This window comes from Simochromis diagramma, unplaced genomic scaffold, assembly GCF_900408965.1.
Source record: "Simochromis diagramma unplaced genomic scaffold, fSimDia1.1 OVJJ01000107.1, whole genome shotgun sequence".
In the NCBI taxonomy this organism is placed as follows: Eukaryota; Metazoa; Chordata; class Actinopteri; order Cichliformes; family Cichlidae; genus Simochromis; species Simochromis diagramma.
In genome coordinates this window covers 4,327,593-4,354,782 of record NW_024387209.1, presented here as the reverse complement: position 1 = coordinate 4,354,782, position 27,190 = coordinate 4,327,593, and the positions used below count along the sequence as shown (strand labels likewise).

General features: G+C 41.5%; 1 protein-coding gene across 2 annotated transcripts in view; it reads right to left on the bottom strand.

Moving 5' to 3' along the window:
* Positions 1-25,838, bottom strand: part of LOC120746103 (microtubule-associated protein 2-like) — an 83,035-nt gene extending 57,197 nt beyond the window's left edge. For both annotated transcript variants that reach the window (XM_040051384.1, XM_040051386.1), the window contains exon 1: positions 25,264-25,838. The gene's annotated coding sequence lies outside the window, so the exon portion shown is untranslated. The remainder of the gene's footprint in view (positions 1-25,263) is intronic.
* Between the last annotated feature and the right edge of the window lie 1,352 nt (positions 25,839-27,190).

Genomic DNA, 27,190 nt, shown 5'->3' with positions numbered 1-27,190 from the left:
AGATGACAACTCATCTTCTGAAAGCACGAGGAAAAACAAAATGCAGCACTAGCACAAATTACGTTTGGCTGAGCGAGCAAATTTACTGCAGGTGCTTCGAGGACAAAACAGCAGCGATGGCAGCCTCGGTGCTTCAGTGTCATTAGGGCTGTGATTGCGGCTCCATTTTATTTTGTATAACTCAGACTGCTGTAGCTTATGAGAGTGCTGAGAGGAGTTAATATGAATGCAGATATCGATTAAAGATTACAGCGAGTGCTTTGGGAAAATAAGGTCAAACAAGTGTGAGATAAAGGGAATGTGGAAAGCTAATCTTAGGTTTAGATGTTCCATCGATGTTTTCTGACATTTTAAAGGTTATGAGATGAATCAGGATAACAAATGGCAGCTTAAAGAGGCAGAGAAATTTTTTATTACGGCACATCTATAAAGCTGTGTAATGCAACAGCTAAGATGTCTGATGCAACTTGGTCAGACAGATTACATTCATCAAGGCGAGGCTATAATCTCCTGTCATTGGTTGTTTCACTGTCCGGAAACTTTGGAAAGAGGTGGCATAGCAGCTACATGGGTCAGTTTGGAAAATGTTATTTTATTAATCAGGAGTCCTGAAACTGCGATTTTACACCCATGAAATTGCAAGTGGTTCCAACGAGCATCTACTGTAAGGACTGGTTTGTAAAAAAAAAAATCAAACAACAGTCTCAAAGCTCTTTGTCCAAGCAAGAGCTCAAACCTCGAAGTCATCAACATTACTTACAAAAAAATGCAGCAAACCCACACACTCCAAGGTATTTGTAAAGGCTTTTCAGCTTTGCTTCAACACAAGATTTAACCCAACTAAGCACCAAAGCTCTTTTGCAGGTGAAAATCTTCATTGTCTGACGGACTCCAAATCCAGGACTGCATCTCACAATGGCAATCTTTGCTCTGCTGCAAGCTCGAGGACTGCTCTAACCAATGAAGAACTGGTGCTTTTGCAGCTACAAGTTTATCTAGACTGCAGGTCCATCAGTAGGATGAAAGAGTAATCATAGGTTTCCTAAGATAACGGTTTCTGTCGTTTCCTGATTACAAGTACGGCTTTGTCATATTGTATTTCCTGATACCGGGAAGCAATAATACCAGTAGAGATTTTACCCAGATATAAAAATGAGATATCATTGTTATAGCAGCCTTTAATAATGATTGAGTCCCTAGAGCAGAAGTTACTTTAACATCCTCCAGCAAAACACAGTACACTACAAAATATGCAAGAAAACTTCTCCAACTAAAGACAGAAACAATAATCTTCACTACTTGCACCATAAACGAACCATTTACTCCAGTACGCCATTTTCTTGATATAATTTTGAGGCTATATCACCCACCTGTAATTACAAGGAAGGGTGGGTCTAACTGTAAAACCTGCACGTTCACTGACTAATGACTGACGCTTTATTAGCAAGTGAGCATATGGTTTGATACTACAGATAATCCTCTATTTTGAAACGTATAAACTAGTATGATTAAGATGTAAATTACTGAATATGATCCAAAATGAGGGAGTGCACCTATAAACTCAGCAGGATAGTGTTTAGAGAGGTCAAGACAAAAAGTCATTTGACCATTTTTATTAATTTATCTTTTTTACAGCCACAGCTATCGCCATCTGGTGGCCTTGAGATAAAATGAATCTACATCTACAGTATGTTTTATAAGGTCTATGGAGGCAGTTGACACTTGTTCTGTTATTTGTTCTTACAAAATTTATACAAACAGCATTATTTATTCATTGATAAAAATTTCCTCTAGAATGAATGGGAATAGAAGAGTTAAATATGAAATAGTGGAAATACTTAAGTAAAATCCCAGTAGAGACGAACTCTTATCACAAAGAGAGTCACACTGGGTAAAAGAGTGCAAATACCTCAATCAGGAGGGGAACTTCACAGTGAAAGAATTTATTTCAATAAGAGAGCAGTGATAATGATTTAGAGACTCTTTTATAGCCTGCCTGGCTCTGGAAGATGATCAGGTAAGTCTTCAGTCAATAACTAATAATAGCAGACACAACAATGCTAAAACCCTCAAGCCCAATCTAAGAGTCCAAGTCTTTTTTAGTATTTTGGCCTGCTTTATAAAAAAACATGAAGGTTGCATTCATATGTTTCCTCTTACCATGTTAACTCCACGCTAATACTTTCACCCAGACGTGGACCTAATAATCGCCTGTGCTGGCACAGTAATGGCTGAGGATTGGATCACCGCTAGCATCAGCAGGACGGTGGGAGCAATCTCTTTCCAGCACGAGGCTGACGTCCAATTCAAACAACAACAACTGCTCCATTTAGCTCGAAATAGAGGGAAACACAGCGGCATCTGCTTGTTTTGTTGTTTGCTTTAAACAAGTAGTAAATTTGATTTAAGACCGTGGAAATCTAATTACTCAAATCCCTGCTGATTTGACTGTCTGTTTAATGGTTAGCAGGAAGTCATCCGTCCCAGAGATCACCAGTAACTTCGTCCACTGTGGAAAATTATGATTATTACATTAAAGTCTCTCCTTTTAGTACAATATCAATTTGATTAACTTGCTCAAAGGTTTCTCTGGTTTTGAGTCTCACTCTGCTTCAAATTTGCCTATTGGACAAAAATTTTCTCCCCTATGTTTCTGCCAAGGCATTCGCTTATTGATGTTTGCTCTAGGACGCTTTGATGTTAAGAGGTCAAAGGTGACTCTGTTCAGACCAAACATATAAGCTGATCCGCTCCATCCCTTAAGAGCCTTCTGTATATAGACACAACAGCGTGACTCACACAAACACCACTGCGTGACATCTTATCCGAGCCGTGTGCGCTGCAGACAACATAAGAAGTCATTAGACATCCACTGATTTACCACAAAGACAATTATTCTGCACAATCCTATAGCTCACAAATGTTCCTTGCTTTATATTCATGTCTGGTAACATCCTAATTTCAGATTCCAACTATCTGCACTTCAGTTAAGATTTTTAGGTTAATCTGTTGCTGGTTCACACCATCCATCCATGTTCTGCCATTTCTCTGGGCCTGATATGGGGCCTCAGTGTTAGTACAAATGCTAAGACTTGCCTCTTCCCAGCAATAGTTTTCCACCAAGCTCCCTAGCCAGTCGAGAGACATAATCATAGCATGTCCTTGGTCTTCCCCATTCTCTTAGTGTTTGGACATACATTGAAAAAAATCACACGGAAAGTGTTGAGGACCCAGCCTAGTCAGATACCAAGCTACCTTTCCTGGGTGGCCTTCTTTTGCTGTATCTAAGGGTAAGCCTGGAGTCCCTTGAGACGCAGATCATTTCCATCACATCTCTTACCAGTTAGTGAGAGTAGGAAAGTACAGTATGAGTAAAAAATTAAACTTAAAAAAGGGGTTTTCTAAACTTCAGCACAAATTCAGGTCTCTATCAGCATGCTTTGTGGACTTTCCAGTCAGCCTAGGAAACATAATAACATGGTTAAGCTTACAATGACAGCTTCACTCATCAGCAAAGGTAACTCTACACTTAAAAGCCACAGATTCTGTCAGCAAAATGTTCAATTCAGCTGTTTAAACCTTCAAAACTTCAATCTCAAATTCCAATGCCCTGTTCGGGTCTCCTTAAGGAGCTTGACGTTTGCTCCCCACCTTATTCACTTAGTCTAAACTCTGCAGTGAAGTACACCAGACACCAGTCAACACTTTAAGGAAAAAAAAGAAAAAAAAATCTTGTCCTTCTGTTGAATTTAAGCCTTGACTGCCTAAAAGCTACTTCTGTCACCATCTATGCTTCTATGTAGTCATATATTGTTTTCTGACCTGCAGGAACATTTTCGTAGTTGCAGTGATTTTAATAGCTCTAGTACGGTCTCAACTCGCTGTAGGAGCAGAATGTCTCAGAAAACTGTTCTTTTGTGGTCTTTTTTTAGCTGCTACTATAAAGTAGATACTTTATTATCATGACAAGAGTCAAGCACATGAATACAAGAAACTATCACAGTCAAACAAATGTTTGCTTTTCCTTATATACTGCAGATAGCGGATACTCATATTAAATACCCAAATAACCACATGAGTTTTTAAGACAATGAATGAATTAATAAAACAAATTAATCTCTGTGAGTCAAAAGCTCAGGATGCAGACAGTGTTTTCTACTTTGAATCTGTGACACAAAGGGAAACCAGTGTCTTCATGCATTATTGTATGGAGACGGTGATAAATAGGATGGACACAGTCTGCTAATCAGTTTGTGATTGGATGTAGTCACATTGGCAGTTACATGCAATCTGTTTGTGATATTACAGTGATGAACTGTGATGAAACAGTGACAAACAAAAGTCTGTTGTTGTTTATATGCAAAGATATTCACATTAACTTCTTACATTCGGAGTCCAGCCACAAACTCATAGATTTTAACCAGAAATACTAAAAATAGTGACTGTAAATAGTGACATAGTTGCTGCAGGATGCCAATTTATCTGCAAATTCAAAAAGGGGCTTGGGAGTCTTGTTTCTTTATTCCAAAGAGACGGGTCACAGACAAGCTGTACTCATCTGAACTGACTGACTCAGATTAATTGCAGCATGCTGGCAATTTGTCTGCATTTATAAATTAGACCAGTCCAAATCAGACCACAGCTGTCTGGACACAGGTTGCCTCTCGCCAGGTGATCTATGCATTCGCCCTGTGAAAGTGATACCCCAGAGGTTGAGGGTGTTGAATGTTCACTCTCTGAGCAACCAGTTGGTGGCTGCAACTACTTGCAGTTGGCTGCCAAATGCAAAAAAGTCACATCCAATCACCCAGCCACCACTGATTTTTTTCCAAGTCGTGAGGAGGTTGGCGTCCTATTTTTACTCTGTTGTGACCGAATTGTTTAAGGAAGGTGGCAGGGAGTTAAAATGTGACCCGAAGCATCAAGGAATAAGATAAATAAGGATTCTTTTGAATTGCAACTCTAGGGTCCAAAAATAAAAAGAGCTGGTGATAAGCAAAATCAATCCCCTTTCACAGCTGCCTTAAATAATAAAATAAAACATAAAAAATGACCAACAGTGAAGACCAGGCCTTATTGAGCCAATATGAGGGTGAAAATAAAACATATTGACTTGTCAGAGCCAATTATAAAAATCATTATGAACCAAAGACTGACTATTGCCCCAGAGTTGCTAATATAATGTGAAAGCTAGGAGGAACAAAACATGAATAAACGAAGGCATGTCATTCCCAGAGGACCTGTCTAATGGATGGTTACTTCCTGAATGCCTGTTTCATGCTCTGCAACATCAGTTATTCAGTCTAACAAGCTAAATGCTTTAATGGTTGGCATGAAAGCAGATTATTTTTCCCCTTGACAAACAGTAGAACATATCTGCCTCCACAAAGAGGGTGCCTTACTCCTTTTACATCCACACACCAGATGAACTGTGATCCATTAATGTATTAGGAAACTGTTTATTATATTGACACAGTCACCTTATCATTACTCAAAAGGCACAATTGCAAGAAGGTTGGTGAAAAGCTCTTGAGAGCATAAAAGCCTGAGTGGCTTGTCAAAGTGCAGCCGTACTTGTTTGCCGCTGCCAAGAGTAAATAGCAGGCGGTCCATTTGCCAAAAGAGAGCGTCAGACCATCTCAATGACCAGCTTGCCATTCATAACAAAAACCTCAAAATGTGTCCTGTAACTTACAGTGAGTTCGTGGGAATGTCCAGTCCTGTGCAACAGTTGGACCACCACAGGATAACATATCGAGTGTGATGGATTTTTCCCTTTACCACCCAGCAGGAAGGCCTCAGGGGGGTATATATTGTTCCATCATTCACATAATACATGCACACACACACACACACTGGCAGGCTAAAGATGGCCTGAGTGCGCTACTCTCGGCCTGTCATTCCTCTCAGATATGAGCAGAGCACAGGAAATGCCTCAAATGTGAAATATGCCTCAGAGAGGCCAGTTTAAAACAGAGACGTGATTTGAGGAGAAAGAAAAGAGAGGAAGTGGAGGGGTGGGTGAAGGAGGCTGATGCTAAGACTGTGGGGGGAATTTAGGGGTTACACGCAGTCAAGTGTTTTTATGGACTTAAATAAATTTGTGCCTGTCTGAGGGCGTGTGCCTGCCTTACAATAAATGCTGTATATATTAACTGTCTGCAAGGTTTGTGCGAACACTCTAGCTTGCATGTGCCTGGCTTTACACTAACCACAGGGTGTAGCCGAAGGCTTTGAAGTAGTTCCTACACCCTGGGCTGAACTCTAACACAGGCTACTGTACAAGATCCTGTATTACCCCATGGAAAAATCACAACATGATTTCTACTTACAGGGAACACTGCTCTCTCTATATTCCCCTTGTAAAACTTCACTAGGCAGAAAAGGCTGAAAAAAGGGCAAAAAATAAAGTATAGGAAAACTGTGCATTTTTAAAAGAAGAGCCAATCACATTTATTTCCAAGCTTGAGATGGTAAATGGACTGTTATGGACTGTAGCTCCTTTCTACTCAGCTGAAAACTTAAAGCACTTTATACTACAAGTCTCATTCACCTTAATTGTATAGTGCTTTGATCTATGCCTAAGCTTTCAGCCTAAGTCACACACTCTCTCACACTCTGATGGAGGCATCAGGGGCAAGTCCGGATTCAATATCTTGCCCAAGGATGCTTCAGCGTGAGGACTGAAGGAGGCAGGGTTTGACTTTACCAATTCATTTTTTGTCTGACCAGAACAGCCGAACCCAAAGATATTTAATTGACTTTATATAAATCATACGTTGTTAAAAAGAGAGTAAACCTTGTGCATGCTAACAATAGCCAGAAGGCCTTCAGGAGGTAAATCTGGATTTCTTCAAATTCAAATTCAAATTTTATTTGTCACACACACACACAACCATACACAGTATGACATGGGGGTGAAATGCTTGTAGCTGTACAATGCCCGACCATTAAATGACAGAAGAAAAGTTTTACAATATTTACAATTTACAGTTTACTACAAAATTTACAAATTAACTTAGGAATTTACAGTAAAGAATGTGCAAATAGCAGAAGAGATTATAAAGATTATAAAGATTATAAATTATAGGAATTCTTCTTCTTCTGGTGAGTATTAGGTATGGAGCCTGGCCAGCGACACCCAGCAACCTTTGTGTGTATTACCCGACTGGCTGGCGAGTGATTTCTTGAGGTTACAGTCAGTAGCTACCGTGAAACTTGTCACAAAGAGGTATTCAGTGTTACACCGAGAACCTTCTCAGAATATCTTTGATCGCACATTGTCGCAGTTTCCTGTATTGTATATATAAAGGCAACTTCTTTGATGCTATTCATCATCCAAGCTGAAGTGAAACTTGAAAACATGTGCTGTAGCCCGAAAACGATGAATGTTCATCTTTAAATTAAAAGCTGTGCCTTGTTGTTGCAACAGATTGATTTGAAAGAGAATGTTCTTTGTTTCTAGTTTGCGTTGCACTTTTCATGGTTTCAATATCATTAGTTTGTAATTGTTTATAGACAAACTGGCATCTTCCATGAAACTACTGGTGACTGTTCGACCTGGAAAGCGATCCCAAAATTTTTGGTGCAGAATCGTATGCCGCTTTGTGACCACTTGTAGCAGAAAGCCACAACCTCCAGTGACTACTCGCCATCTGTTTGGTCTCCTTGCAAACGGTGGTTGCCAGATGGTCACCAACAGTTTTCTATGTCTGTTTGACTGAGCCCATAGCTTATCTGGAAACACAGGCAAATAAGTGACTATGGAATGTAGAAGCAGCTGGCTAACCTTAGCTGGCTTTCTAGCCAATCCTGTCAGAAACCAGATCAGTTTTAGTTTTTCGTCTTTCTGTGGTGTGGTAGGAGCTGGTTGTTTGCTAACATTAGCATTAGCCAATGTGGAAGTGCCTTAAACCTGCATTTTAAGCTAATGACGGGGAAGCTTCACTGCTTTCCCAACCCTTTGCTGATGACTTTGGGGGATCAGTCGCTAGTTTGAGGTCAGTTTCAGGAGTTAATTTGATAAATGATGGCCCTTCTTTTGATTAGAAAAAAGTGAATCCACTGCTACTCATATTGGACTGATGACTGTTGAGCACTCAAAAGGCTTTCTTACTGCAAGTTTCATTCTTCCAGTCACACACACACACATTCATACAACATTGTTTATCTATGCTTTGGTTTGCCGTCCTGTTTCTAAACCCTGAGATAACTGACTTCAGGACTCGACTGACAAATAATTGATATCACACTGGCTAGGCTTGTATCGAGCCAATACTGCTGCATGCTGTTATTAGCAATGCTGTAGGGGAAGAATGGCATTTAGGCAAAATGCTTACGAGCAAGCATAAATGTCACATCTTTTTGATTTTGCAACAAATTCCACTTCAGTGACATGCCTCACAGAAATCAGTCGATCCGTGAAAGTCTAATCTTTTTTGGGTTTGGCACATTGGCAATTAAAAAGCGCTCAGAGAAATGCTACAAACTGCACCTTAAAGAACTAAACTGCCTGTCACAGCAACCGTGCTACCTCAAAGCTCCAAACCTCTCTTGGAGAACATCGGCCGCAGGTGCTCATTTTCCAACTGAAGCCGTCTCTCTCTTCTGCTTTACCTGCAGGGTGTCTGAATGCAGCAAAGCAAGCAAATAATCAAGCAAACAGAACAAAGGTCAGAGATTTTGCACAAGACTTAAAGCGCGCACAGCAAAGGCAAACTAAATGGAAATGAGGGTGGCACAATGAATCAAACGTGCCAAAAGAGGGAAAAGTAACTTCCACTGTTGCTTCCCTTTGTTGCTCTGCATATGCCTCGAGTCTTTTACTAATAATGCAAACTCTCTGTGGATCATTTCAGGGGCAGATTACTAGCAAAGAAAAGTAGACAGAGGTAATTTGTAGCAGGGATGTCCCCATTTCAGAGCCTTTTACTGCTCAGGGGAGATCTGAACCTTGGCTTCCACATGCCATCTGTTCTAAATTAGCACCTACGCAGGGAGCGCTCAGATCTGGGCACCAGTGGTCAGACGCTGAGGTTTAGAGTCCTGAAGCTCCAACAGCACAGGACAGCACTAAGCTACTGGCAGAGAAAGAGTGAGCTCTTCTTTTTTCATGGTTTATATGCAAATAAGCCAGCGCAAATGAGCAGCAGAGGTCGCACAGTTGTTTGGACAACGTACCAAATGACTTCCTGAACAAGTTGCAGTTGAGTGCTGAGCAAGAATAATAAGGCAGATTAAGCACAAACACATAAAATTAAGTACACCAATAATCGATTCAGGAATGACTATTAGCAAGGCTTTTGGTGGACTGAATTATATTTAAGTCCAGATGTTGGCTTGTTTCTTCAGAGAGAAGTATGAGGGAGAGACGATAAGCCCTGCAGAGCTGCTGTGGCGTCCAGGCTTGGAGGAGAGAGGACACATGTGTCACTGAGACTGAGTGAAGAGCGGAAGTTTCTGGAAGTCATCAGGCAGGGCGGAGGGGGCCAGCTGCACAGGGCTTTTACTGCAGTGGAGGAGGATGTCACAGCACAAAAACATCCACACACTTAGCATGGACGCAAGGTCCAATGATATACCGTGTGCATTCAAATATAGCAAATGAACACTCACACGTGCAAAATACTACTTGCTGAAAAACATAAAAATACGTTCTGGGCGAGAGAAAAAACACAGCCCATATCCTTGGCTGGCAGGTCAGCCGCCTGACATGCAAACATGCAGCCATGGTTAACACCAATAAATGACAAACACGTGGAAACACATCTCGGAGTTGGCGTCAACAGCTGTCACGTCTTATGGGGCAACTCTGTCATTCAGGCCGTGCGCAGGGAAACCGCCCTGTCAGTAAAGCGTCCAAGCCTCCCTCCTCCCATCCCCCGCAACAAGAATGAGTCATGGTAGGCGACTCAGGAATTGAGATGATGTTGATTTTTTGGCTGTACTGTATGGGGGGAAAATGCAAGCAACACCCTCGTGATAAATGAATAACAATGTGTTATGTTTCGACATCTATTTTTATTGAGAGTAAATCCTGGCGTCTGCCGTGGGGCCATACATGTGGTTTTGCATGTTTTAACCCATTTACTATAAAACAGACCATTTTGAAAACCACTCTGTTCCATTTTAGTGTTGCGGATGCAGCTTTCCCATTGTTCCCAGCAGCTGGTTGTTTTTATTTATATCTGTATGGTATGAAAACTGGTTACTATTTCAAGTGAATGTAATTCTGAATTTATTTTTGCATCAAAAAACCCCTAAAACTCATATTTTACTACAAATTAGCATCCACATTGCTGATGGTTCTTTTGTGCTTCTTTTGCTTAAAAAGCACTATGCTTATTTCCAGCTCCATATTTTTATTCTGGTACTCTAATAGAGTGGTTTTTGCATGATTTACGGTTCAAAATAATCATTTATTGGACTTTGGTGCAACCACTCAGTGCACCCTGAGTTGAGCAAGCTGGTTGGAAACATGTTGGAACCAGTGTGGAAACCTGGAAGCTGATATATATTTTGGTCATGTTCCAAGATAAAGTTATTCTGGGAAAGAATTTATCTGAAACTGAGTAAAATATCAAGATCCAAAATTCCAAGTCCCACTGAAGCTTTTTATTTCTGCTTTTATAAAGAAGACGTGGTTAAAAACAGAGGACTGGTATTAGTATTAAATACTGTTAATAGCCAAAAGAGTAATAATATTAGCAAAAATACAGTTACAAAAAACAAAAAATAACAGATGGACAGTGTTCATGTCATCTATGAAATGGAAAAGTTCAAATCAAATCAAATCACTTTTATTGTCACATCACATGTGCAGGCACACTGGCACAGCACATGCGAGTGAAATTCTTGTGTGCGAGCCCCACAAGCAACAGAGATGTGCAAACACAACAACACAAACGAGCAAAATACAAGAATGGCCGACCTGAAACTAATAAATATATGTACAATATATAATAGTGTATGCATTTCTGGATGTGTATACTAAATATTTTCCTACGTGTGTGTATGTGTGAATTATATTTAAGTTGGCCTTTAGTCTGAGATCCAGAAGAAACCGGTATACACTAAATAACATTAATGATATATGATGTACCCAATAGGTTTGTTTGGCAGTTTTTTTCTTTTTACGCATTAAAAATAATAAATAAAAAGAAAATAATCCAACTTAGCTTCTGCCCCTTTAGGAACACTGTCTTGTGATTGTCTGGTCCTCCTAAACAGTAGCTGGTTGGGGCTTATGTGCCTGGGATGACCACATAAAGGCTGTCTGCTCTCTATGACATCACAAAGAGCTAAGAGTAGGAAAAAAAGGCCCAAAACTGAGCGTTTCTAGTAGTCTGAAGCCTGAACCTTTGGCTCTCTGGGCTGTGGCAATTCTAGTCTGCTAGGACGCTGAGCAAAACCTCTGCAACCAGCATATATCACCATTAAATCATAAATAATGTGACATCAACAACACGCCCACTTATGTAATACTGTCCAAAGTGTTAACTGCTAGCTTCTATGCTCTTTGAAGCCTGCTAGCTCTGCTAAGAAATCGTCCCCTCATATCCCAATTTACTAACTCCACACTAGACTGTCATGTCACAGCCTGCAGACAGAAAACTTGTGGAAGCTATTCAAATATTTCTTCCCCTATATTTAAGCCGGTATGCGCAGCATTTAATTATTGAGCATTTTATTTAATCATTTTTATCTACTCCACTCACCACAAACTTTCCTTTTTTTTTTATAACACTCCTCTTTCTCTTTTTTCCTTTTTTTTGTCACTCCCAAAAGGATAACACGTCTTTGTTTTCATGAGACGAGTCCTTATTGTTGTCATTTAAACAGAGTCATGCATGCCACTTGCAGTGGGAGTACATGGAGTCGGGCAGGGAGGTCACGTCTCTCCAACTGACTTTGCAAACTTTGCACAATGTCGCTGCTGTAGTTTAAAGATGATCAGCCCTTAGAGTCCCCCACCAATGTAAACACCAATGCCAGTGTATTCATATGAGAAATTCTGGAAAAGTGTGTGCTATTAAATGAGAAGATATGCAAGGGTTTAGTTGGGGTGTGATTCGAAAAGAGGTTCCAGAACCGTATGCCTGCAGGATTATCGAATCATTTCATCAATGTTGGCACGTTTTATCGACAGCAACAAAGTACATAACATTGATGTCTGACTCATAGCAGTGAGCTTTCCTATGCTTCACTTCCACTCTGTGCTCAGGACTCGGCGACAGTCACAGTTGCGGTGAAACTGAAAACACGAGCAAGCCTTCAGTTGGTTTTAATATTGTGATTGATTGATGTAGTACACCTGAAACTGTGCAGCATGTAAAGTAAAAACAGCCAGGGAGCTTAACCTTACACTGCAGGCACTTCCACTCTGTCAACATCAACGGCATCGATGTTGACATGGACTGGATGACAACCAACTCAAACGGGTTCTCTTTAAAACTGCATTTTAATAGCAAACATGGGTAGTCAAATTTGTGCTCCCCGTGCGCATTTCCTGTCATCAGGAAGCATCGCAGCAAAGCCTTTCACCTTGAGGTAGAGGTACTCTAAGTGCACACTATTAGTGTAAGTGATACAAGCAATATTGTGGTTAGAGTGAGAGGAGAAGCAGGGGGAGGCAGTAACATGTTCAGCTCCTTGAGGCTGGAGAAGCAGCCAGATGAGTTGGGGGGTGGGGATGTTGTTGAATGGGAATCAGTTATGAGTTTCCATTAACAAAATAGGATGGAGTGAATACTGAAGATAGAGTTATCAAGATAAAAGAGCACAGGTACAATACACCAGCAGGGTGGGAAGCCAATAATGACTTCCTGCACTTAAGGGGCTCAAGGCTGAGGTCATTCGCCATTAACTTTACTTGACATTTGCATGCTTGGAGCCGGCCGTGGCTCAGGATATGTCTCTCTGATTACTTCTGCGGTCTCTGTAGACTCTGATTTGCGAAAGTGTCGAATAACAGAAGATGAAAAGTGGTCTAGTTCATGCCCAGTGAGGGTGTATCTGTCAGGGTTATATCATCTGAAGTCAAATCCAAGACTCAATCAAGAGTTCTGAATGACCCTTCAAAAATACTGAAAATTGAGTTGACCAGTCTCTTACATTGATCAGACAGTAGGTTACGGTAGTAAATTTGATTCACGCAAAGGCTCCACAGTTTAATCTAGACATTATTCTAGTGCACAGCTGGGGACGCTGTGTGGGCTCCGTGTTTGTGTGGGGTTCAGGAGGCTGCCGTTATTACTGCAAAGATAGTACTTTGTTTCCATGACACTGAGATGAGTCACTATGGCTACGGCTCCATTGGGGAACAAAGTCAAATGAATAAGGAAGACCCAAGGACGGCGGTGGTGCTCTTATTGACAGAGAGGTGATGTGTTGGGAAATAAAAGCTTGGTACTCTATGAACTTACAGACGGTGTTAAAAATGATGGCGCTTTATCTTTTTGAAGGAAGCTGATACTATTAACCCAGTACTTTTGAATTCTCGCTTATAGCAAGAAATCCGATAACAAAAAAGAAATGAAAATATCGTGAAAACAACTGCGAGGTAAAGATTTACCAGTTGTCAATGATGCTTCTGTATTAAACACAACTGAACACAAACTACAGTAACAATACAATTTATTTACCACACCTATAGTTCATTTACTTCGGTTGAAGTCAGTTGACAAGTTTGCAAACTTGTAGACTTTCCCTGCTGTTTTGTTTCTTTTCACACAGTAAAATCCAAGCGAACTCCAATCGAAACAGTATGTTCTGTCTGTTTACTGACCAGATGTTTGAGGAAGGAGCACAATTAAATACTTTTATATAAATATTTTGAGAACATGGAGAATTTAGATTAATTTCTCAGATAGTTGCTAGCCCATGCTTACCCTTGAACATCTATGGTGCCTTGTTGGATCCCAGAATGCAAAGGATACGTTAGCTCAAACTTGCAACTTTCACCAGGTGTTGGGTTCGACTTGAACCGCACACAATTTATACTGACTAAATGTCACAGGTGTGAACCCCCCCCTAAATATGCATATAGGTGATATCTGCACATGCATATAGGTCTCCCAACTGAAGACTAGAATTATTAAGCCAATAGTCTATAGTTATATTTAAAATATTTCATTCATCATCAAATATTTTCATTCAAAATGGTGATTTCCTATTTTTTGTTTAAAAATGATCTAAATGAGTTTCAATTTAAGTGTATGTACCAAATAAAGAATAAGAACAACAAGAAACAGTAACACCATGACAGAAATCACACGCTAAGCTTGAACTCCTGAGTCGCACACAATGCTGTGCAACAGCTGAGTTAATTTATTATTTATTTGCAACAAAAGTGATGATACAATCACGGAGACACTCTGTCGAGCAGACGGGCTGACTGAACCTTCTGCAGGTGAGTCCATCTGTCAGAAAGAGACACCGAGCACTCGTGTCAGTGCATCATCAGCATTCAGAGCGCCGCAATCGCCGGCTCTGCAGCAGAGTGACATCGTCTCCAATGCAGCTGACTGAGTGTCACTTTGGCTTTGCACAGCTAGACACACACATATGCATACCCACACCCACAGTGGCTGGAATTCACACACACACTCAGCACTGCCACGTGCAGACAGAATGATGCAGGGCAGCATTAGCCAGACCGGGTGTTGTGTTTTCATTACACAGATGTGGATGCAGATTAAAGCGTCTTGTATCTCCAGCTTTGTGGTTCCCAGCACAACTGGTTCACATGTCTTTTGATGGGATGCCACCCAGCACAGGAAATAGTTGGGCCTGAGAACATACGAGCTAAAATAAAGTAAAAATGCACTCCGCGTCTCCCCCAGTTTGAAAAGCACGGAGCTGTGCTGAATTTGTGGTGGGAATACGGCAGATAAAGGCTGGTGGAACCGGGACGTTGTGCGTCAACGATCTGAAGGGTTTACTTTCCTGTTTGTATTGGCTAGTTCAGTTTTCATCTGATCTCAGGCTGGGGGAGGCATGAGAGGGGCAGGGTACTCTGTGTGTACTTTCAGAGGCATTTATCACAGCAGTTATCAGGGCAGCAATGCTTTCAATCATCGCTTATTTACATTTTTTATTTTTATCTGGGGTTCAACGGCTTTTATTGAACTGCACCGCCCATTGTTAGTGTGCATTACAGTGGGACAACATGGCTAAGTCGTTTCACTATCTGCCTTCTGAGCAAATGCGTTTTGGCTTAGTTCCGGATGGGGAGTTGGTTCATGCAAAAATAGATGGCCATATAATGTTGAACACAGAATTGCCTTCTAAACACAGGCTACAATCACGAGGAGGAACTTCCAGCCGCGAGTGCCAAAATACACTCTATTATGTCATCCTGGAGATGCAAAATCCAAGCACAGTCCCACACACAGCACCGAGCCGGAGAACTGTTCCCACTCAAACAAGTGGGAGCTAAACTTGAGGCGCTCTAAACTTACGTGTAAATCACATCTGCTTCATTTGATCGGCTAAAAGACCAGCAGCTCTGAGCGGGCCGCGACGGCGCACCGGTGGTGATTAACTCATCAGGCTGGAAGGCTCTTTGATTGAACTTACCAGGGGTAACGCAGAAAATTAGGTCTTTTATCCTAGGGTCCAATGGCCCTGCACAGAATCTGCACACAGGGATCTCTATAGATGATCCCCGTGTGGGGAGAAACGGGGTGGGGGGGGGGGGGTTATAATGCTGCGCCTAGATTAGGGTGAAAGGGTGGCAATCAGCCTGGCAGCCCCTGAGGACACATCAAGCTTGTGGTTTTTCTCTTGGACAGTAAGGCATCATCATGGTAGAAAGCAGATGGCGGAGGATTAGCATCTGAATGTGGGCATGAAGATCCACAGGGGTCCCCCCCCCCCACACCGCTACTCCTCCTCCTCCTGCGTCCCCGCAGGGGATAGGTGAGCTGAGAAAAAGACGAGCTCTGGAAGGACAAAATCAATAATTGGAGACCCGTGGTGCGCAGACAAAAGAACCGATGGAAAGCTGGTGGATTTACACAGAGAAGCAGCTAATTAAGTTGTCTTCCTCAGAATATTTTTACTGCGGGCTTCCTATAACAATTTCTGGGTGCAGAATCAGAAGGATGCACAATACAAACACAAAGCCAGAGACGGCGATCGAGCTCAAAGCTGCCGTAGACATGGTAAAAAAAGAGATAACATCAGGACACATCCCACGTAAAGCTGCTTTTGAAGTTCACGCCTGTGCTGTTTGGACTTGGTCTGAATGAAAACATGCTGGTATCATCAATGAGCTCTATTTGTAATAAAGCGTTTAAGCTTCACGGCAAGGTAAGCCTACTGAAAGTCATTTTGGCACAACAGAAACAAAAAGAAATGGTAGAAGAAAAGCAGATATGTCTAAAAACATTGTGCAATCTATACAGACTCCATGCACAGCGGGATTTCCCCCCTAAGCTTCAGTAACATAGTAAAATACTACCTCTCAGGCCTCTGCCTGAAAAAATGGCAGGCAGTTTAGATGCAGAGGTAAAACACAGAAGACAGGTTTGCTGCTCCCAATAGACCCAGAACCTGAATGGATTTTGCTGTATTTGCTATAAAACCTTAAAAAAACACAGTGAATGTAAGTTTTACAAGAAAACAGGGGCTATATATGATGTAGAAGGCAAACTATATAAGGTATGACTCAAATAATAAATAAAAGGATTGGAAATATGGAAAACCTTTGCAGCCAGTTGCATCATGTACAAATGCTGAATTTCCCCAAAACCTTCTGCCTTCTTCTTTTTCTATGTTCTTAGCTACAAGTTTCAAGCACTGCAGACGTGCCATGTGAAAGCATGCGGCTCCGATTCTCCAGTTTATTGCCCGTTTATCACCAGATACTGTCAGCAGGCACACTGAGTCAATGGCACCCAGGAATACAAATCTCTCCTTAAGAAAAAAAAAAAGTCACCCAGCTCATTGTGGTGGAAAACAACAGTCTCCTTCCCGCGAGGGGGGGCATTCGCAAACATCTGTTGACGCTCCTAAATAAAGCTTAAGGCTCCTTTTTCTGTAGAGATTTATGTTGTTTGATTTAATGAGGTGACCCGAAGTAGTGAAGTCTCCCCATCCCTCCTTCAGTAGACTGCGCCTTGGGGACAACTCAATGCAGCTGGGCCATTCAAAGTTCAAGATTAGCTGGAATTATGAGGAATTACAATACAAAAAAACAAACAAACAAGCAGATATTCTTAATTTTATTGATGGTACTGCTTGTAGACCAATCAGCGGATTCCCAGATCCAGTTGAAGGTGTGTGGAGGAAAAGAAAGGAACAGCGAGGAAAGGGAACATTATGCTGTGATAAAAAGGACAGAAAAAGCTTTTTTCTAGGCTTCTGTCTGTATCTTTTTTTTTTACAAGTCGAGGCAGAGACACACAGAGGGGCTACACACTCAAAGAGGGTCATTCCTTTGAGGGGCTGGTTTCCATGGCAGGGGTTGCCCTGGTGAGTGGGAAGGGCCTTGATGGTCCCAGTGGAGCAATAGGCCCCTGTCAACACTTCAAATCAATAGAGAGAGTCCAGGTTGGAGGACACATGTGAATAAGGCTACGTTCACACTGCAGGTCTTAATGCTCAATTCCGATTTTTTGATCAAATCCGATTTTTTAGTCTGCTTGTTCACACTACAACTAAAATGCGACAGCAAACACGCTCTAGTGTGAACGCTCAAAGCGGCCCGCATGCGCAAAAGAAGACTTCACACACAACGCGCTCTGTTTAGACCCAGAGCAAACAATATTGTTTGACTGATGGCCCTTAATATAAAGACTTCGGACTTCACGTTTCCCAATTTTTGCTTTAAGTTATTTTGTTATTTACATAATAATGTAGATAACCTAATAATTATCCTTATCGCTGTTTTAGAGAGGAGCGGTGCTTCAAAGGATAGTTGAAGATTTCTGTCAGAATCTGCAGATTATGCAGTACAAATAAAATGTTAACATTTCTCCAACATTGTCTTCCCAGCAGTTTCACCGGATGGCCAGGAAGCATTCGCGATGTCTTATCGGGCGCTTCTCCGGAGCTGATTGACTTCTGTCTTGTGTCAGTGACGTAAAAGATAGATTTAATGCGACATGACCGTTCAAACAGCAGTCGCTTTCTAAAACATCGGCTATGTATCGGATTCAGTACCACATACGAAAGTGACCCAGATCGGATTTGAAAATATCGGATTTGTGCCATTCACACTGTCATACCATGATCGGATATGGGTCGCATAGGGTCAAAAAAATCGGATTTGATGCGCTTTCGCCTGCAGTGTGAACGTAGCCTAAGTGTTGCACTAGAGCCTACAGCTTCACTATTAATTGATCTGTCATGTCATATATAGTCAATTTCTTGCCTACAAACATCAGAAAATTGTTACTTTATTTAGTCATTGTGGCTCTAATGCTTTCATTATCTGTTACTGATTTTGACTTTGTCTACAATTGGAAAAACAATATATGTAAATGACTGCTATTGGAGACATTTCCTAAGTGATCCCCTACATGACCTCCTGATAGGTTATTCCTGTCTTTGGTGGGGAGAACAAATAAACACAACTAAGGCTGCATTAACTCTATACCCCTTGAAAGCCTTCTAGGAGTTATGTAACCTTGAACAACTTTTCTGATCTGACCAATATCTGTCATATTTCAGGGCTGCTTATAGGACAAAATGACTAGGAAGTTATTGAGGCCGGTCTCTCCCTATGGAGTTACCTTGGAAACGAATCTAATGGTTGTCAAACCCCATCTTTTAATTTTTACTGAGGTCTCAAAACTTGCCATTAAGGGTACATTATGGGGGAAAGACTTAAGGTAGTACAAGGCTTCCAGGACAATAATGAACTGTACATCAGCGGTCCCCAACCTTTTTTGCGCCACGGACCGGTTTATGCCCGACAATATTTTCACGGACTGGCCTTTAAGGTATCGCGGATAAATACAACAAAATAAAACTAGTACCGGTACCGAAAAAAAAGATTTATTCATAACACATGTGAAAAGACCCAGGAAAACCGAGTTAATGATAAAAACGATAACAAAATAACGCTGAAAACCAATAAAAACCCTGAAAACCATACATTTCACACCTGAGCCTCAACTCTCGCAGCCCAGTACCAAACGACTCACGGACCGGTACCGGTCCGAGGCCTGGGGGTTGGGGACCGCTGCTGTACATAACACTTTTTAGCCTTTATTATGATAGGACAGTAAGGAGTGGTTAAGAAAGCTTGGAGAGAGAACAGGTTAGGGAGAGACAGAACAAAAAGCCTTGGGCAGATCCAAACCTGGACTTCTGAAATGGTCTTACAGCATATGGTTCACCTGCTCAACCAAATAAGCTATAGTGAAATACCCCCCCCAAAATATTTTTGACCTGAGGAAACCAATCACATGTTTACTAACTAAAAATGCTACAGCTGTGATTACAGCTGCAACTCTAAACTGCGACTCAAGACCCCTCACTTTTCTGAAACGTTAAAAAATGTGCACAATGTTCCTGTTATGAATTCTGTCTCTGTGTTGGGAATTATAACAATAACAGTTATGATTCATTGATGATGTTGTGCTAAATGTGTAAAATAACAAAACTCTTGGTTTCTGCTGCTACCTGATATTCCAAGAATGCAATAAACTGAGATTAGAGACACCTACAAACAGCTGCAAGCGACAAACAAAACGTCAGTTCCAGTAAACGTTTTGTCAAATTATATTTGGTTGACTTGAGTGTCTTATTATTCTGAATCACTAGAGTTGAGCTGTCATTTCACAGACATTTAAATGTATGAAAGATGTGAAAACAGAGGAAATCTAACAAAGCCAATGACCATAATGGTGCAATTTCTTTGGCATTATCAGCTTTTCAGGTATTATTGTAATGCATTAATTGACACACAGAGAAGGAAAATGTGATTAGAATTACAAAGTAGTTACCAGGCATCCTGAGGCGGATATGTAAGGCATTATTCATTAAATTATGTACTCCAAAATGTCAAAAAAGTGAAAGAAGACGTTAAAATGAGACATAAAAAGGACAAAACCAGTTGTTTTGTCTTGCCAATGGCATAAATTATGTAGTAAAGTAACAAATATTCATATTCAAGAACAAGAACCAGAGGGTCCTTTTGATTTGGCGTGAAAGCAATTAACAAATTATTAAAATTGCTGATTAATTAATTAATTCAAATACCTGCTTCTAGGGTAAAACTGAGTTATGTGAAGCCAAAGTGGGTTTGCAGAGTCTGATGATTTCATCCTGCATATTTTTCCATCGCCTCTCTGTGGCATGTGTGAGAGAGAGGATGTTAGATATGCTTTTAAGCCTCTCTTCAGACACATTCGGCAGCGGTCACAGTAAAACCCCTTCCTGGATGCTGGCCAGGACGTCCACTACACGCAGTCAGCTGCCCCTTGTTCCAGCAGACTAGTTAAAAACAAGACTCACGAGGAACGAAATGTGCTATTGCCGTAATCATGTCTTCCATCTGTTTTTATGTTTCACACTGGCTTCACAGAGCTCCTGTGTGTGACGCTTCTATGAACTAGGGGGCTTCCATTCATCCAAAATACGACCCTGACAAGCAGACGCACTCAAGTGTGTGCACGCTAACACAGCGAAGAGATGTTCTGGTTTACTTAAGAAGCTTCAAACCCAGAGAAGCAATTTACCCCGAATCCTTGGGGACTTTATTTCCACTACATTACCATCCAATCTTTTCCCTTAATGGATGAACTAAAAAAGAAGAAAAAAAAAACACAAAAGAGAAAACATGTTCAAAAAACCTCGAGAAACCCAATAGAGTTGGTATGTTCTAACAATACTCTAACAATGAGCTTCATTCAGTCCTCTAGCACACTTCACTCAGTGTATTAGCCTCCAACCGCAGTCAGTTGGCTGTTTGCAAAAGGATGAGGAGAAAACAATTGAGCTGTTTAGCTTGCACATCTGGAAATCATAAAGGCTCAGCACTAAGTAGCTTAGCTACTAGGCTAGGCTAACAAGAGGTCCCCAGCCTATTCGGTAAAAAGCTAAGGCTCATTAGAGGTTTGTTCCCAGTCCGAAAAATCAGACCAGCCTCACATGTAAGCACTGCTGCTCCAGCTGCATCGTTCAGACTACCATTAAGTCCTAAAATAAGTTCTGGTTTTGAAGTGACATAAAATAACCTCACATTGAAAGGCAAAATCCCACCAATGCTTTTTCAAGACCTTCAAACATGTAAGAAACCAGCAAAGACTCGAGCAGCTTTTCGATCTCTCCAGCAATACTGTAGTCCACTACAATCTGAAGGCTAATATTTGCGTGTAGAATTCTCCAGGTTTAATCTTTAATAAGGGTTGTACTAGCTTCATTAATGTTTTGCATCACTTTCCTCATTTGCTCTTTGTTGTGCTTCAATAAAAAAATGTAATTCATTACAGTAGTACATTATATTGTTTTTAAACTGCAAAACCTATAAAAATCCAGCCAAATATTAGCACTTTACTAAAATACAGTGGCAGGACTCAGCTGGTTACATATAGCTGACCTAACATCATCCAGAATATGTCAGCAGGCCAGTTGTGTGCAATTTTGTTTGCCAATTAAGGGTGTAAAACCACAAACAGCAGGTTAAATGTCATAACCCTGTTAACACAGAAACACATAAACGTCCCTTGACGGCTTTTTGGGAACATGCAACAAGTTTTTGCCTGGAATGTGTTGTTGTCTACAGAAACTGCTCAAAAAAAGACATTTTTACAGTGGATGACCGAGGATCAGGCCAGCTCGAGTCCATAGAGTGGACTCGAGCTGGCCTGGTAGGCAGGTTGTATACTTCGTCTTTCAAAAATTCTGAAGAATGTTTTTTTTTCTGTTTTCTTTACCCAGTCCTTATGTCCTCCTCACAGATTAGCTAACACAAGATCAGAGGTTAGAGCGGCAGCAAATATTAGAGATGCCAATATCTGGGGGAGCAGCCCCTGACTGTAAGAATGCCCTGCATGAGTGTCCTCTCTGTTGAGGGGCAACGTCCGTGAGGAATGAAATATGACACTGGCTGTCAGGGCTCGTTTGGGAAACTAGCTGTGAGCCAGCCATGGTTGGAGCTCCGGGTAGAAGGGCAAACAGGGTGGATGAGTGATTAGAGAGACTATCTTGTAACAAGGAGGTCACAAGATGAAGAATCTGTGTGGTTAAGCTCAATTAACACACACTAGTTTAGACTTTACCAGCTCTTCCTACTACAACTAGACAGCAGATTCTCCATTATTGTTGAATCCAAAAAGCTGTAGGCCTTATTCTAGGACTGATCACCTCTGCTCCTATCCCACAGTTTAGGGACCCGCTACATCCATCTGTCCTCTGTTGTTACAACATGCTTCCTGTGCATAAAAAGTGTCTCTGACAGCTGTATCTTCTTTTAAAGAGCGGGATACTAGAAACGGCCTTGGTGGACAAGTGCCTACGTCAATGATAAGTTCATTCATTACTGAAAAAAGAATGACGTTCACAATGCTCTTCATCCATGCCTGACAAAAGACTTGTAGGTCCTAATTAACATGGCACACTGCTGAGTGGCAGCCTGTTGAAGCTCTCGTGTGTTTTTCTTGCTTTTTTCAGCATTTCCTTAATCACTTACTCAATTATTCTTAATTACTAATTACTTTACTACTTTACAAATCTTTTTTTCTTGCTTTTGGATTTTTAAACAATTTATATTTGCCAGCTGTGCCAGTTGACAGCACTGAGTACATGCGTGATGCTAATGCTAGAGAAGAAGCAACAGGGCTGCAGAGCTGAAGCTATCATCATGTGGAGTTTAAGGCTACAAGTCGCAAAGTCAATTGACTCCCAGCCTATTCAAAGTATCCTTGGACAAGAAGACTTTGTATAGTGAAAAAAGATGGAGTTCACAGTGATGATGAATAGTAATAATACTATAAACTTCATGGAAATGTGGCTGAACTCATACTTTACTATAATCATTTACATTATATTAAAGTATACAATACTATTATTATTATTACCATTTTTCCACTTGCTATAAAAAATAAATTCCCAGATATGGGGAATAAATTAAATATTTTTTGTCTCATTTCTATGATCTTTTCTAGCACTTGAGTATGTCAAGAAGCTTTGGTATGTGTGTGTGTGTGCACTTGATATGCAGGTCAGTGGGCCGTTTGGTTCTTCTGACGTAGGCGAATTAGATTAGGTCCCTCTCACAGTTGAGACTTAATCACGTACTAAAGCACAGCTCTGCCATCTCCCATTAGACACCTGTGGAACAAAAGGAGCCTCAGACGGGAGCAACAGATATGTCCTGAGACCTTAAACACCTGTGTCTGAGGCACTGAGGTGTACTGCAGTAATCTACTTCACCAACAAGCTAGAATGCACGTAAATTCTTGAATAATGAGCAATATCAGAGACTGATTGTGATTCCAGACACAACTCTAATGCAATCGCTTGTCATCAGGAAGGGCCAACGAAGATGATGTGTCTAAATTCCAGTGGAGTGGATGACAGGTCTGTGGTTCCAGGACCTAACCAGAATCAACGATGGGAGATTTACTTAAGGTCACCCAAAGTGGTGCAGGGAGGCAGCTCAGGTTTCCTGGTGGTTATATGAGCAAGAAATGGCTAGATATGGCTTACACACACACACACACACACACACACATACACACACACACCTACACACACACACACTGCAACTGAAATTTAAAGACGTTAAGAGTGAGCACACACACAAAACCCCAACCTGTCGTGCCCTGATTAAGGTCATTTCTGTCAGTGATTAGACTCAGCCCAATCTGGTCTGACAGAGGCTTGTCCTTACAGGAGAAGCAGGCGAAACTTGATTCACATCTCACCTGCTGTGCTAATGCACTTTGTCAACCTTCATTCGGCCTGAGCCAAGAAACACCTATTCTGTGTCAAACAGGCAAATATGTTTTGCATGTTTATCTGAATCTGCCATTAATGTGAACCTGAATTACACGGGGCTTTAGGAAAAACTCTCGCGAAAACAATCAGTCCATTTCTACTACGTTCCTCTGGCTCATTACTGCTGGTAAAACAAATTCCACTTTTCGTGATCAAATCGAATCTGACTGAACAAGCAACCACAATGCATTAAGCTGAACTTTGGGGGGATCTCAGGTTACCAAGCTTGGACATCCCCAACATGCTAAGGCACTGATTTCCCTCTACATCTTGTCTACAGCCAGGATCTTCTGAGGCAGGAACTGGAATGTCCAAACACACAAACTCTTGAATTCCTTTCCATAAAAGACTGTTTTCACACTTAAAATTCTACAGAGTTCCTGCTTCTCCTCAGTGCACTGAGGCTCAGGAGATGCTGAAAGGATGCAGAACTGGAACAGACCCTTTTAGCCTGCAGATTTTCAGATCACTATCTGTGACTGAGCACATATATTTAAGGCTGTAAAACGATATTAGAGTCCGTCAGGGAAGATCCCAGAATATGGTTTTGGCTTTCAGCTGTCATAACAGGGACATTGTTATTAATTTGAGTCACATAAAAGGCTTCCTTCAAACTACATTTTTGCTGGTGAGAGGTGGTGGTGGTGCCTATAATGCCAAGTAGACGCTGGGCTACTCCCATCATAACGCATTGACAAATCGGTAATAGCCCGAAAAGGGGGGGGGGGGGGGGGGGGGGCAGTGAGATGGGGATAACTATAATAATCCACAATTATATTGCACTTATATTTACAGTTTTCCTTTTAAATATCGACTGCAGAAAAAGGGGGATCCTTTCCTGCAGTGGATGGCTGCGAGCGGCGCCGGTTTCAGCACCATGCAGGCGTGGACCAGAACAAAAGGCGCAGGATGCAGCAGCGCAGAGAGGCTCGCCGGGACGCAGCGAGACGGTGACAAATGCCGCAAATTAATACCCAGGTTAACACATCTGCCTAACAGCATTTTAAATACAAGTCTCCACTGAAAAGCGACTTTAAAAGGCACGTATTTCAATCCGCCACACTTGCAGATATCCCCCATTCTCTCTAAGAATCACGCACATAACCATACATAACACCATAACCACACACACAGCAGCAGAGGATTAGTGGACAGCGACATTGATGTGCAGACTCTGACTTTTTGTCAAACTTTCCCAGCAGCCGATGTCGCAATCCTACATCTTAAACTTGCGCATCCGCGCTGCTTTGCGCCATCGTAAAGTCTAATTTCCCCGCACATGACGAAGCAAAGCGATATGGGTCTTACCTGGAGGTTCAGGCTGCTGAGCGGCACTAATGCCCTTGGATAGGAAGAGAGCTGTAGTGACAATGAGAGCGGTATGGGGGCCCTGTGGCCCCTCCCCGTTGCAAATGAAGCTACCGTAAATGCAGAAGTCTGCGCGCAAGGCGGATTATGTGGCTTCAGTATGCGATGATGTAGAATCTGTGCAACATCTTTGTAGTGTAAAAACACAAAAATAAAGAAAACACAACGCAGCTCCTATAAATACGGACACACGCACATATAGGTGTAAAGGTTTGATGTCAGGTCATTGCTAAAGGGCTTTGAGTGATTTGATGCAAAGGGAGAAGCGCTCTGTCTGCAGTGGATGTGAGTGCGGAGCTGAAGCACCGGGGTGTGGCTGTTGCTGAGGGAAGATGGAGAAGAAAAAGGAGAGGAGGGGGTTAGACGAGTGGGGCTATGGGGGAAAATGGGAAGGAGGCAGAGGAGATGGACCAGTGAACACGAGAGCTGTGCAGTAGTATTGCTATACTAATACAGATACCAATAGGCTCAACTTACAAAGGCAGCTTATGTTGATCTCATAAAGCCCATGATTTATCTGACGAATAATCAGCGTTTAACGTAATCGAAACATTTATTTTAGACCTGGAACCTAAATGTGCCTGGCTATAAAGAACTTTGGGTCAACCTCTACTGTTTAAATGCGTTACAGGCTTTAAACGAAACAGTAAATAAAACAGACTGACTGACAGTTAACACAAAAAGGTGGAGACATCTTTCATAATGAATGTTTGAGGTCTATTTTTTAGTTTTCAAAAACAATAACTTATTTAGAACAATTAAGCAGGATACATATTGAACTTGGAGGACAGAAACAAAGTATCCAGCGATACCCATATTCAGTGTTGGGGAGTAACGGAATACATGTACCGCCGTTACGTATTTAAAATACAAAATATGAGTAACTGTATTCCGTTACAGTTACCGTTTAAAAAGGTGGTATTTAGAATACAGTTACTTTGTTGAAATAAATGGATTACACGGCGGTGTTTTCCTCTTTCATATTGTGGGGGTCAGGACTGTTTGGGTTTTGTTTGACAGCTGTGATGTTCTGTTGTTCCAGGCGGCAGCGTTACGGTTGCCATGGTTACAGGGTGACGCTCTCTCTCTGCGTGTTTCCTGGGTGAGAGAGCGCCTATTTATTGTTGTTTTGCTAAGCTAATAGGCAGAATGCTACAGGTATAGCTCTAAAGAATGTAGCATCATAGGCAGTGTAGTCCGTGCTGCAGGGAGAATGGACTGCCATACTCGTTATGTGTCTGTGAGTGAGGGAGAAAAAGGAAAAGTACGAGCTGTCATCGAGCAAAAACGGGAGCTGGAAGCATGTAAATATAATAATAACCACTGCAGCCAAGAAGAGTGCCTGACGAGCCCAGTTGTAAGTAAGCTATTAAGACTTGACTGTACACCGTGTTCGTGTTTTCCTCCGAAAACAATAAGTTCCGTTGGAGCAGCCTTTCAACGCCTCTCTCTGTCTCTCGCTAGCAGAGTTGACCCAGACAACAAAGTAAAGCTAGTTTTCGGCTACGAGCCTGACACAGAACCCACCGTATTAGCCAGAGGTCCCTTTACTACAGTTCGGAGCCGCAGACCTTCAGTAACAGTAATAAATCACAGCAATAGTACATTCACGTAGTTGTAAACAGCATGATAATATATTAAGTAATCCAAAGTATTCAGAATATGTTACTTTGAGTATGTTACATTGAGTAACGTAACGGAATACGTTAGGTCTCGCTTATGATTGAGTCCAAATAAAGCGGGAATTTGCCTTAAACTACGTTAATATCACAAATACAAACGATTTGTTTAGTCCATAAAATAGGGTGACCAACTGTCCTCTTCTTTTTGCACTTGATGACTTGTAAAAGCCTGTATGACATTTTTT